This window comes from Pongo abelii, chromosome 21 (assembly GCF_028885655.2).
Source record: "Pongo abelii isolate AG06213 chromosome 21, NHGRI_mPonAbe1-v2.0_pri, whole genome shotgun sequence".
In the NCBI taxonomy this organism is placed as follows: Eukaryota; Metazoa; Chordata; class Mammalia; order Primates; family Hominidae; genus Pongo; species Pongo abelii.
Window position 1 is genome coordinate 47047420 of NC_072006.2, and position 12760 is coordinate 47060179.

At 44.6% G+C, this 12760-nt stretch overlaps 1 protein-coding gene and 1 long non-coding RNA gene across 7 annotated transcripts in view; both read right to left on the reverse strand.

Moving 5' to 3' along the window:
• The window catches only part of PTPRT (protein tyrosine phosphatase receptor type T), a 1130568-nt gene that overhangs the window by 738873 nt on the left and 378935 nt on the right, over positions 1-12760 (reverse strand). The window lies entirely within an intron of this gene.
• LOC129052242 (uncharacterized) lies at positions 393-12157 on the reverse strand. The gene is made up of 3 exons (XR_008517191.1): positions 11993-12157; positions 1358-1515; positions 393-806 (listed from the first exon to the last, which is right to left on the reverse strand). It is a non-coding gene; the product is annotated as an uncharacterized LOC129052242 (long non-coding RNA).

Sequence of the window (12760 nt, forward strand, 5' to 3'; positions counted from 1 at the left end):
GTAGGAAAAACAATGGAACCCAAAACACAACAGAATGACAACTCAGCAACATAAACTGTAAAACATAAGGTCTTGACCGATTTGCTCTTTGATGTTGGAAATAGACAATTCATTTGGCAAAGTCCAGATGAAACTGAAGGTCAGATAATGCCACTCTCCCTTCAGACTCTTCACCTCTTCCTATGCACCCATTTTAACCACGCCCTGCCCCATAAGCAAGAATTCTGTCTGTTTCTTCACCTGCAAAACAGGTATATATACAGGTAGAGGTTTTAAAGTTCCTTCCAGCTACAGAAGTCTGTTTCCAAGACTTTACAGCGACTTTACCTGACTAGTTAGTGGTAAGTTAGGAGCCCAAGCTGGCTTGGATTTTCTACCTAGACTCTCTCTGAAGAAGGGATGGGAAGAAAAGATCTTTCTCCTTGAGTCTTGTTCCCAAAGGAATGCAATACTTTTTGTGTTCTCACGAGAATCTATTTATCTTCTCAGTCACTCCTCCTCTTAACAATAACAACAGCCAACACATACCATCATGTTTTACTTAAGATTCATTTGTTTAATTCTAATATAAACCCTATGAGGTAGTGACTACTATCATTCTTCTTTTACAGATGGTAAAACTGAGAAAGAGAGACCTTAAGTGACTTTTTCAAGGCCACACAGCTGGTAGCAGAGCCAGGATTCAAACCTAGGAAGTTATAATTTTCATTTAGCTGCTAGGCTGCACACCACATGCGGGCACGTTGTGTTTGATGGCAAGGAGTGATCATAAACTCCCTGGAGTTAGCTGGCCTTGCGCTGGGGAGCTGGTTCAGGCAGGAAGAGGGGTAAAGAATGGAAAGAACGAACAAAAATTAAGTCAGTTGTCAAGCTGCTGCCATATTAAGAGTAAAGAGAACAACAGGGCTGCTGGGAACATTGTCAGACCCCAAATTGTTCTTGACATTCATTGGGCTAAGTCCTATGCTTCTGCAGCTCTAAATGGAAATGACATGGAACTAAAATATATATATTTTAAAATCTCCAAACTCTTCACACATCCGTTGGCATGATAATATTTTGATTAGTTACATTTATGCTCCAATTACACTCACAGAATGTTCAACTGTGTCTTATATATAGCATGTTTGCCATGCTCCATAGAAAATACTGGATTATTACCTCGTATATTTGCAATGGGAAAAGACACAAATGGAAAGGGGGAGAAAAGACAGCAAAAAGAAGAGATGACTAATCCTGTTAAAATGGTGCTGTCTTGCCTTCACATTACTAAATTGGGTCATCGCTATTATTGCCAAGCTTTAAAATGCCAGGGCTCGGAGAGACATCAAGTATTTAAGTCTACCCTTCCCCTCACCTGAGGCTTTTATCTCCCTTACCACGACTGGGTCTGAAAGCAACCTCCTCACATACCCAGTGAGTGGCAAGGTCGACAGTGGGGAATGTTTGTGTCTTTGTGCTCTTTTTTTCTTCCTGGGGAGAGCATCCATCTGTTTCTCAAAGAGGTCCATAACCCTGTCCAAGATAAATATATAAATAAATAATAAACCGAAGCTAAGAGTTACTCTGAGCTTTGCAAAATGCCTGCCCTGGGGATACTAGGAGTGACTTCTTACCGTGTGTGCTGCCCAGATGCCATCATATTATTTTGCTCTTCACTAGTAGCCCATGCTGCAAGCACTGAAGGTGCGTGTATCACACCATCTAATGCTGATACCAGGTGGAAGGGGTCCCATGGAGGACTACGGTGAGCCCCATGGAGGTCTGCTAAAGATTGCCCCCAATTCCACAGCACCCGACTCTCAAATCCTCAACTACTGAAGCTGGCTTTCTCCCCTGGCTTCTCTCTGCCACTGCATCCCTAACTCTACTGGTACCTCTATGCCTCAGTTTCTCCAAGGTGGTTTCATACATGAAGGCTAACCCCTCCACTAGTCTCCTCATGAAATCCACCAAAGCCAAGCATTTCATCAAGTTAATAAAATTTGTTCTAACCACAAGTATTATTTGTGCACCTACTATGTGTCTGAAACTAGGGGAACAGCAGTCAGCATGGAAGAGTTTTTATCCTCTTAGAGATTACAGACTTCTAAAGAGCCATTACAGGAATGTGGAAAGTTCTATGACAAGGCAAGAACCCAGACTTGATTTGGGGGAAGAAGTATAAAAAGAAAACACCTACAACTTTCTGGAGCAAATAAACTGTAGGCTGAGGTCTAAGTTATGTAGGTGTCAGACAGGGGAAAAGGGAATAGAAAGAATGTTCCATGCAGATGAAATAGCCTGTTTCAAAGCCAAGGAACAAGACAGTTTCTGCCTTGTGGGGGGCTAGAAGAAATTGCAGACAGAATGCAAGTGCCTTAGAGACCACCTCTCTAACCTCTCACCCTTCAGTTTACATATAAGGAACTTGATATTCAGAGAGGTGCCCTGATTTGCCCAGAGTCTCACAGCCAAAGGGTGGTAGTGCCAGCATTCAAATTGAGGTGTATCTGACTCCAAGATCAGTATCATTTCCCTCTGAAACAGCGGTTCCCAAATCGCAGTGTGCATCAGAATTACTTGGAAAGCTTGTTAAACTGTGCTGGGTCCCATACCCAGTAGATTTGGGGTGGAGTCCAAGAATCTGCACTTCTAACAAGTTTCTAAGTGATGCTGATAGGACTGATCTGTGGACCACACTTTGATAACCACTGGACTAGCTGGTCTCTAATTCCCCAGCCCTGATAGGGCAGGGGCCCATAAATTTGGGCAAATCAACAAATGGTGCTACCACAGGGGTGCTAACTTGTTAAACTACCTCCTACCCTGGGCCATGCCCTGCCTACCTCTCTCAGGGGCAGGAGGTCTTGGCCACTGGCCATTAAACATGAAGACTCTCCCTCTGCCCAACTCCAACAGCCTGAGCCATTTTCTTTCCATCACTGCTAATTACCAAGAATATAATTAGACACTTATTGACTCCCCCAAATGTACTAGGGTCTGCAAAGAAAATAGCACAATAATTATTCCTCCTATTTTACCATCCTCTAAGGAGCTACAAGACTTTGACAGCTGTTATCCAATTAATCCTGACAGCTTATTTTTTTAATGTAAAGGTATTTTTTTCTTCTAAGATTGGAAAAGCTATTTCCTTTTTTGAGGTAAGAATGAGGGCAAAGAGAGGCCAGATAACTTGTCCAACATCACCAGGGTCATTTCTTGCCTCCCTTCTCCTGCCTGATCAGTGGAACAATGAAGGACAAGGGCACGGACTGTGGACTCAAACTGCCAGATCAAATCCCAGCTCTGTCAGCTCTCAGCTGTGTGGCCTTGGGCAACATACTTAACCTCTATGAGCCTCAGTTTCTCCATCTGAAAAATGGAGGTGACGATGGCAAAAGTTGTACATGCTTCCTAGGCTTGTTTCGTGAATTAAATGTGTCTATATGTTACATGCTTAGAACAGTACCTGACAAGTTAAGAATTAGCTACCATGATCATCGGTGGCAGAAGCAGCATTTCTGAGCCCTCGCACAGATCTTTGACTACAACAGTGAGATAACTGACCCTAGAATTCAGCAGGGTAAGGCACGTCCAGTCTCACTGTCCACAGAGGCAGTGGGCCTAGAAGGCACCAGGAAGCCATGGAACATCTCCATGCTGTTGACAACAAGGAACATCTCTCTTCGCCAGTGGTTCTCCAAGTGTGGCCCTGAGCCAGATACATCAGCGTCATGGGGAACCCCTCAAAAAGTAAATCCTTGGGCCCCAAGCTAGACTGACTAGACCAGAAACTCTGAGTGGGGTCAGCGATCTGGGTTCTAACAAGTCCCCCAGGGGATGCTGACACCCACTCAAGTTTGAGAACCACTTTTTTTCCCCAGACAGGTTGCCTGAGCCTCAGCCTATCAGGGTAGACTACAATAACCTGGGGGTCATGCCAGTTCCTGTCCACTGGATGTTCCCTGCTTTTCTCAACAGGACAGGTTACCAGATTCCACAGCACTGTAGCATGGGTCCAGAGCCTGTGCTCTTTTTTAAATTATTTATTATTTATTTATTTTTTGAGAAGGAGTCTCGCTGTTGCCCAGGATGGAGTACAGTGGCATGATCTCGGCTCACTGCAACCTCCGCCTCCAGGGTTCAAACAATTCTGCTGCCTAAGCCTCCCAAGTAACTGGAATTACAGGCATGTGCCACCACACCCAGCTAATTTGTGTATTTTTAGTAGAGACAGGGTTTCACCATGTTGGCCGGGTTGGTCTAGAACTCCTGACCACAGGCAATCTGCCCACCTTAGCCTCCCAAAGTGCTGGGATTACAGGCGTGAACCACCGTGCCTGGCCTAGCCTGTGTTCTTGACCACTGCCCTACATTGCCTCTCTTGAAACTGCCTTCCCACATGCACTTCTGGAAAGGACTCCAATCCCTACCCCAGTGAGGGCCAGCTGGGAGTGGGGCCCTTATTGCTGAGGCACCATAGTTGCCCTGGTGTGCCAGGAGGTAGGAAATGGACACCAGGAGAGAATGACGACTCACAGAAATGACACAGAAGGCATCTCCCAGACCCACTGAGTCCTTGAAGCCACTAGGATGTGTCCATCGACTGAGGCCTCTCGAAATCAAGCACCTGAACCCCTAGATTTTCTACGGTTTTCATCCTGAACCCACTCTTCCCCTTTCATCCCTCACTCCTCCACCTGCCCCCATCCTCTCAGCTGCAAAGCTAGTTTCCTATTTCAATCTTACCTTTCTCCCATTCCCTATCCCTAGCCCTCCTCCCTTGTCCCACTTTTTGTACCAAAATGCACTTTGGACTACCCCCTTGAACACAATGCAGACCCCAACCATCTCTTGGGTTCCCCTTCCTCTTGCTGCTGTCCACCTCATCCAGTCCAGTGGTCTCTGCACTCTAGACCACCAAAGATACTGTCTCTGTCAGTTCCACCAAGCCCTGCAGTAGAACCTGGACCCAGATGGAAAGAGAGTAGAACAAGAAAAAATCAGGAAGTAGAGGCAGCTCCAGCTCTAGTGCTGACAACTGCCAGGGAAGCAATGAGCTGAATGGGTTCCCTGGAGCCGCCATAACAAAGACCACAAAGTGAGTGGCTGAAACAACAGAAGTTGATCGTCTCACAGTCCTAGAGGCTGGAAGTCTGAGATCAAGGTGTCAGCAGAGTTGGTTCTTTCTGAGGCCAGTGAGGGAGAATCCGTTCCATGCCCTCCTCTAGCTTCTGGTGGTTTGCTGGCGATCTTTGGCATTCCTTGGGTTGTAGATGTACCCCTCTTCCTTATCTCTGCCTTCAGATTCACATGGTTTATCTCTGTGTGCATGTGTGCATCTGTCTCCATTTAAGGAAAAAACACCAGTCACATTGAATTCAGAAAACACCCTACTCCAATATGCCTTTATCTTAACTAATTACATCTAGAATGACTACTTCCAAATAAGGTCACATTTTGAGATACTGGGAGTGAAGAAATCAACATATGAATTTGGTGGGGACAGAATTTAACTCCTAATAAACTTTCTAGAGCCCTACTCTGTTCATCACCCAAAGAGATACCTAAGGCAGTCCTAGCAGGGTTTCTGTAGAGATGACGGAACATCATATTTAGAGAGAGCATGGGAAAATATTGTTTTTAACTATAAAATAATACATGGGGAAACAAACAGAAAAGTAGAAAGGAGGAGTGACAAGTCCTCATGGAAAGACAGTCACACATGTCTGGAGGTATTTCCTTACAGTCTCATTTCCTGGCATAGGTTAGTGCTTTCCAAGGAGTTATGGCATTTAATTGGGCTTGTTACTGTGGTTGGTAAATTTTTCCTGAAGAAGAGGCTTAATGGGGGATAACAGTTTATAGTGGCCTTGTCTGCATTGAAGCGACATCCAAATCCCAATGGGAAAGGAGCAAGCACCCCTTCAACAGGGCTGCCTGTTCACTGACGCTGCAGGTTAGTTTTACGACAAATGTATATTGAGTGTCTGCTCCACACCAGGCACTGTTGTAGGCCCTGGGAGTACAGCTGTGAACAAAACAGTGAGGATACTTCATCAGAGACAGTTTGCGGAGATGAAAATGCTCCTCAAGAGCTTTGAAACAAGCTGAATAGGGCTCCTGTAGATGCCCCCCCAGGGAATGCACGCCAGTTTTTCATGCCATGATTACCCCTTTTTAAATTCTTGATTTTTAGCTCATCTTTCGAGGCTCTGAAGTACCTTTGCAACGATTATTTCCCCAGGAAGGATCTATGAATGGTCTATTTTCTGAGCCTGTGCATTTCTGATGCTGTCTCACTTTTATAGTGTAGATCATGTGCCCGTATTCAATTTCTTGAGTCTCGACCTATTCTCTTCTAAATACTGTGGACCAGTGCTTCTCATCTTTTGCTAATAGAACAAGGATAGCATGTTTGGCCCTCATATGTCAAATCCTCTTTTTGAATATACACTTGGAAGGCAAGTAGATAGGTATACCTCACACCCTAATTCCTAATTCCTAATATAGGGAAGATTTTTTTTTTTTTTTTTTAATCTTACAGCCTTGTTCTTAGGAGCACAGCATGGCAAGGAAGATGCAGGCTCTGGAGCCACACCCCTGCAGTCAAAACCCAGCCCTCTCATTTCCTAAAGTGCATCCCTGGGCAAATTACATAGATTTTTCTCTGTCTTTGTTTCCCAATCTGTAAAATGGAGATAATAAAAAGACAAACCTGGCCAGGTGCAGTGGCTCACACCTGTAATCCCAGCACTTTGGGAGTCTGAGGCAGGTGGATCATGAAGTCAGGAGATTGAGACTATCCTGGCCAACGTGGTGAAACCCTGTCTCTACTAAAAATATAATAATTAGCTGGGCATGGTGGCGCACGATTGTAATCTCAGCTGCTTGGGAGACTGAGGCATGAGAATCACTTGAACCCGGGAGGCGGAGGTTGCAGTGAGCCAAGATTGAGCCACTGTACTCCAGCCTGGTGACAGAGCAAGACTCCGTCTCAAAAAAAAACAAAAAAACCCAAATCTTACAGGATCCTCAGTTAAGCTTGAGGATTAACTGAATTAATACAGGTAATAGTAGAAAGGCTGACAAACTTTTTCCATAAAGGGCCAGACAGTCAATATTTTAGGCTTTGCAGGCCAAAAAGTTTTTGTTACAACTACTCAATTCTACTGTTGGGGTGTGACAACTGCAGAGACAATGGATAAATGGATGGACGGATGAGGCTGTGTTCCAGTAAAGCTTTACAAAAACAGGCAGCAGAGGGGTCCATGCATGGGCTGTAGTTTGCTGACCTCTGACTTAGTATCAGGCAAATACTAAATTCTCAATCAATGTTAGCCACTATTATTAACTATGATGAGATTCAGAAGGACAGGGATTGGATCCTCTCTGTCACTCACTGCCTGGTTCTCTGACACTATGAAGAGATGGTGTACATGAAAAACCACCATCCACAGAAGTATTCCTTCCAGCCCACCTATAGCACTGCACTTGTGAAAACGACACCTTCCAAGATGCAATGCGCTGCCACAATGTCTCTGATAATTTTTGCCCTGTTGTATTTGTGAGTTTCAGCCTCGAGCAGGATGTGAAAAGAAAGGTGGGAGGAAAACAATAGAACATTAAGTGCTTCAGAAAGTCCTCTTCATGCTGTAAACGGATGTCTGTCCCATTTAAGTTGGTACAGACCTTTATCTTTTACTAGAGGGACAGAGAAGGATGGATGCACATCTTCCTTTTGTTAGTGGCACAGCATAGGTGGCTAAGCTACGTTTTTCCTGACCATTCCTATTAGCCTTGGAGTTGAGGGAAAACTCTCCCAGATTCTGTCAAAAGTTCACCTGTCTCACTTTCCAGTGTTGCTATGATCTGTTGCTTTTGTTGCTGTTCTCATGGGAATTTTTAAGGAAAACTGCAAGAGGTTGGGATTCCCAAAGTCTCTTAAGGTTATTTCCACCATGGACTCTGTGTATGGTGGAAAGAGTTCCCGAGCCCTGTGCTCTCTGTGGCACTCACTGTCTCATTTCAAACACATAAATCCAATGCTTTATCTACTTCTTGGGATTTTCTGGTTATTTTCTTCACCACCTACACCAAGGGTTAAGCCATGCCCCAAGTTTCCCTTGTCCTGACCAAAATTGATATACTACAACCCAGAGCCAAAAGCATAGACAACAGGTGTGGGTGAAACCCACCAAATAGAAATTATTTGAAGAAATTCCTGCTTAATTGGGCTTCTGTCTCTTCCATACCCTTATATCCATTCATCTGTTCCCTCATTCATTCATTCTTTTACTAATTATGTGCCCGCTAAACCACTGAGCAAGCTTTATGTATGTGGTACCAAGCATGCAGAGACACAGAATAAATATTTTATTCTTGAAGACATCTTGCTCTAAATGGGTATGGTACACCTGGTGATGCCCTGCCCAGGTCTCTCTCTAAAGAAACTTGTCTCCCCAGCTGCCAGGGCACTTAGGCACACAGTCTTTAGCAGTAGCCCCTCCAGGGACTCTGTCAGCTTCACAGTGTAGTTCCAAGGTCTGCCCTTCTGGGAGCTGCACATCCAGCAACTGATGGAGGCTGGGGTTGAAAGCCTCAGCCAGTCCTTCCTGTTGCAGACTCGGATGGGCCATTTTAGCTCCCCGTGGAGTTGGCTAATGATGTCCTGAGGTCTGCGTCAGCTCACTTCCTCCCCCAGCCTGCTGCTCGTCCCTTCCTTCCCTTCCATAGTTACTAGTCCAGGGAGCAATTCCCAATAAACATCCTAATAAACACTCATCTCCATCTCTGATTCTGAATCCCAGAGAATCCAACAGTGACAATGGGTCTGGGGGAGCAAGTTGCTCTGTCTGGGCATTTTTGAGGGGACATTTGCATTGGTTCTTTAAAAACACACAGGAATATTCCAGGTGGAGAGGGAACGATCATTTCAGGCAGAGGGAACAGGATGAGAAAGTCCAGGACTATGACAGCACAGAGGTATTTAGTGTCCTGGCCTGACTGGTGAGAGGGGATGTGGAGGCCCAGGAAAAGGACAAAGCAAGTCCTTGATAGTCAAGCTAAGGAGCTGACCATGCACCAGGAGCCCATGGGTGTTTATAAGAAGAAATGAGATGTGATAAAATATTCATTTCACCGAGATGAATTGTCTTTGTCAAGGTTCCCTCTAAAAAACAGGAGCTACTCTGGATGCGTCAAGTAGATAGTTTTCATACAAAGACTCAGACCTTTATCCGCTACTGGGAGGCTGGGGAATGTCAGTGGGGAAGGTAGTCCTCAGGAAATCCCTAAGTATAAGGACCACAGGAAAAGTTGTGTCTGTAGTTTTGGCTACTTGGGTGACTGTTGGGTAGGTGCTCAAGAAACATGGGCACAGTTCGAAGTCTGCTGACTGCCCACACCCCTACAGAGGCTCTCAGCTGCCGGAGGGAGACTCACTGCTCTCTGGTTCTTTGACCTTTCAGATCTCTCATCTGTGGGATCTCACTGGGACCCTGCAGGTGAAGGAATCTGGGAAATGTGGCTTCTGGGCTTCATGCCCTTTGATATAGGAGAGCACTTAGGGAGCTGTGCATCAACAAGCAATATGTGACTTGGATCACAGAGGATGTGGCTGTAGCAAGGAGATTAGTTAGGGGGTTGAATCAAAAGCCCAAGCAAGAGATATTGGTGCCATAATCACGTCACTGCCCAATTCTCGTTCCTCTCCAAGGCCTCCGAACCTGCTCTGAGGCTTGGCAGGGAAAGTGAGCCGGACTGAGGAGGACAGGAGACAGGGCTGCTGGAAACAAATGCAAGGGACACAGAGCCCTGTCCCGCCATGTGTGACTCCAGGTGCCAGGTGTGACTCCTGCCAGGTGTGGCTCCCATATCAGGATGGCTGCTCTTCACTCACTGGCATTTGGGTGAGAAGGAAACTGAGATGGAGCAGAGAGAACCAATCCAGAAGACAGAAACCCTGGCTTGGAGCCCTTTCCAGCCATTTCCTAATTGGATGTATGACTTTTCTAAGGGTGCCAGAACAAATTACCACAAACTTGGTGGTTTAGGATAACAGGAGATTCATTCTGTCACAGTTCTGGAGGCCAGAAGTCTGAAATCAAGGTGGGTCTGCAGGGCTGTGTGCCCTCGGAAGCCTCTAGGGGATAATTCCTCTTTGTCTCTTGCAGCCCCTGGTGGTGTCTGGTGCTTCCTGAGGTCATCTCTGCCTCTGTCTTCACATGGTCTTCTCCTCATGTCTCGCATTTCAAATCTCCCTCTACTTTACTCTCACTTTTGCAGCTATCATTGGATTTAGGATCCACCCTAAATCCAGGATAACCTCCTCTTGAGATCCTTAACTCAACTGCATCTGCAAAGATCTTTTTTCTACATAAGGTCACAGTCACAAGTTCCAGGAATTACACCTTGCACAATGCTGGGGGGCCATGATGCAACCCCACTACAACTACACTGGGTGACTCTGTAAATGTCACTTACCCTCATGCTTAGACTCAAATTTGTAATAATAAAATAGAGTAGGGGCCGGGCGCGGTGGCTCAGGCCTATAATCCTAGCACTTAGGGAGGCGAAGCGGGTGGATTGCCTAAGCTCAGGAGTTCAAAACCAGCCTGGGCAACACAGTGAAACCCCATCTCTACTAAAATACAAAAAAATTAACTGGGCGTGGCAGCATGCGCCTGTAGTCCCAGCTACTCTGGAAGCTGAGGCAGGAGAATCGCTTGAACCCAGGAGGCAGAGGTTGCAGTGAGCAGAGATCATGCCACTGCACTCCACACTCCAGCCTGGGTGACAGAGTGAGGCTCCATCAACCAAAAAAAAATAAAATAAGAGAGTGGGAGGAGAAGATGACCTACCTCGATGTTGGGGTGATTATGTAAGATAGAACAAGTCAAAGCCCCGGCCCACTTATAGACACAAGGGAAGCCTGAATTAAATATCTATTGAATCTGAATCAGCTCTCACCCCATGGCTATGGGACTGGTCTGGTCAGGACCTGGAGACTCCTAGTTCATGCAGCGTAACACAAAGCTCAGTTTGCATTTAGGATTGCACTAGATTGCCTTAAAAGCAGTACCCAGTTCTGAAGCTTACCATTGTATAAAATAATATCTGGTGTCTATAGTCCTTCATCTGTTCAAGTACAGGTTGGATGGAAGGATTTCCAGATTCCTGTGGATTTAGGATTCCTACAATAGTGTGGGCATCAGATTCACTGCAAGTAACTTACCCAACAACTGAAACACTGCTCCCACCCAAAAGGGGAAAATCGGATCACTTCCACGTGATGGAAAAAACTAGATTACTTCCACCATAGAAGTCTTCTGATGCTACCTCTCCCCTTTGCCCGTCCAACCTGCCCCAGCTCTTAATTCCTGTCCTTGTATCTAGGTTTAAATCATCACTCCATCACTTTCTGACTATATAACTTAGGACAATCCCCTTTGTACTTCATCTGTTTTCCTTTTATGCTCTTTAAATTTTAATAAATTAAAAGAGGCAGAAAATTGAGAAATCTACAAAGAATAAAATTATAAATACCCATAACTCTGCCATCTAGCGTCAACCACTGTGAATATCTTAACATATTTGCTTTGCCTTTTTACTTTTAAAGAAGAAAGATTACTTTATTGTTATTGGGAAATGATACATATTCATTTTGAGGAATTCAAGAAATGCAAAATACAAAGATTCAAGTTTAAAAAAAATCTTAAGTTTCACCGCCCAGAAATAACTGTCATTAACATACGGCAAACATCATTTTAAATATCTTATGATATACACAGAGACAAAAGGACAGACGGATGGATGGATGAGGATGGGCGGATGAACGGAAGAATAGGTGGAAATAAATACTATCAAATGTGGGATAAAATATATGCTACTTTAAGTTTTTTTTAATACTGTATTTGTCTTTATTTGTATTTAGCAGAACAAAAAGAAATTAAAACAAAATTGAAAGAAATCTAGCCTTTCAAATACTTCTTTACCAAGAGATACTTACCCAAAGATCTCTTTAAAAACACAGATTATGGGCCAGGCGCGGTGGCTCACGCCTGTAATCCTAGCACTTTGGGAGGCCACGTCAGCTGGATCACGAGGTCAGGAGATCGAGACCATCCCGGCTAACATGGTGAAACCCCATCTCTACTAAAAATACAAAAAATTAGCCGGGCGTGGTAGCGGGCACCTGCAGTCCCAGCTACTTGGGAGGCTGAGGCAGGAGAATGGCATGAACCCAGGAGGCGGAGCTTGCAGTGAGCCGACTACGCGCCACTGCACCCCAGCCTGGGCGACAGAGCAAGACTCCGTCTCAAAAAAAAAAAAAAAAAAAAAAGAACACAGATTGTGATGAAAGCATTAAGAGCTTGAAGTAATTATGTTATATTTTAACTATTTATTTTGATGTTAAGCTTATTTAATGACTCCATGCTGTCAAATATGTTATTAGAACTATCACACTTCCCCGCAACTTCTTCTCCCTCTCTCAATTTCTCAGTTTTAATTGCTGGTGGTTGCTGTTGTTACACTGCCCAGGTTTTAACCTTCATACCCTGATCTCTAACTGTAATTGTCCAAGTTGCTTACTGTGAGTCCTATATTTATATGGTTTCATTACTTATCATCAATCCTTATGCTATGAGGTCTGCATTCATGAATCTTTTATTTCTGTTTGCTTTTAATTAGTTGTATTTTGTAATTAAGTATTTTTTTCAAGATCTTATGGATATTACACTGCCTGAGTACATTTATTCTCGACAACAATGACTTG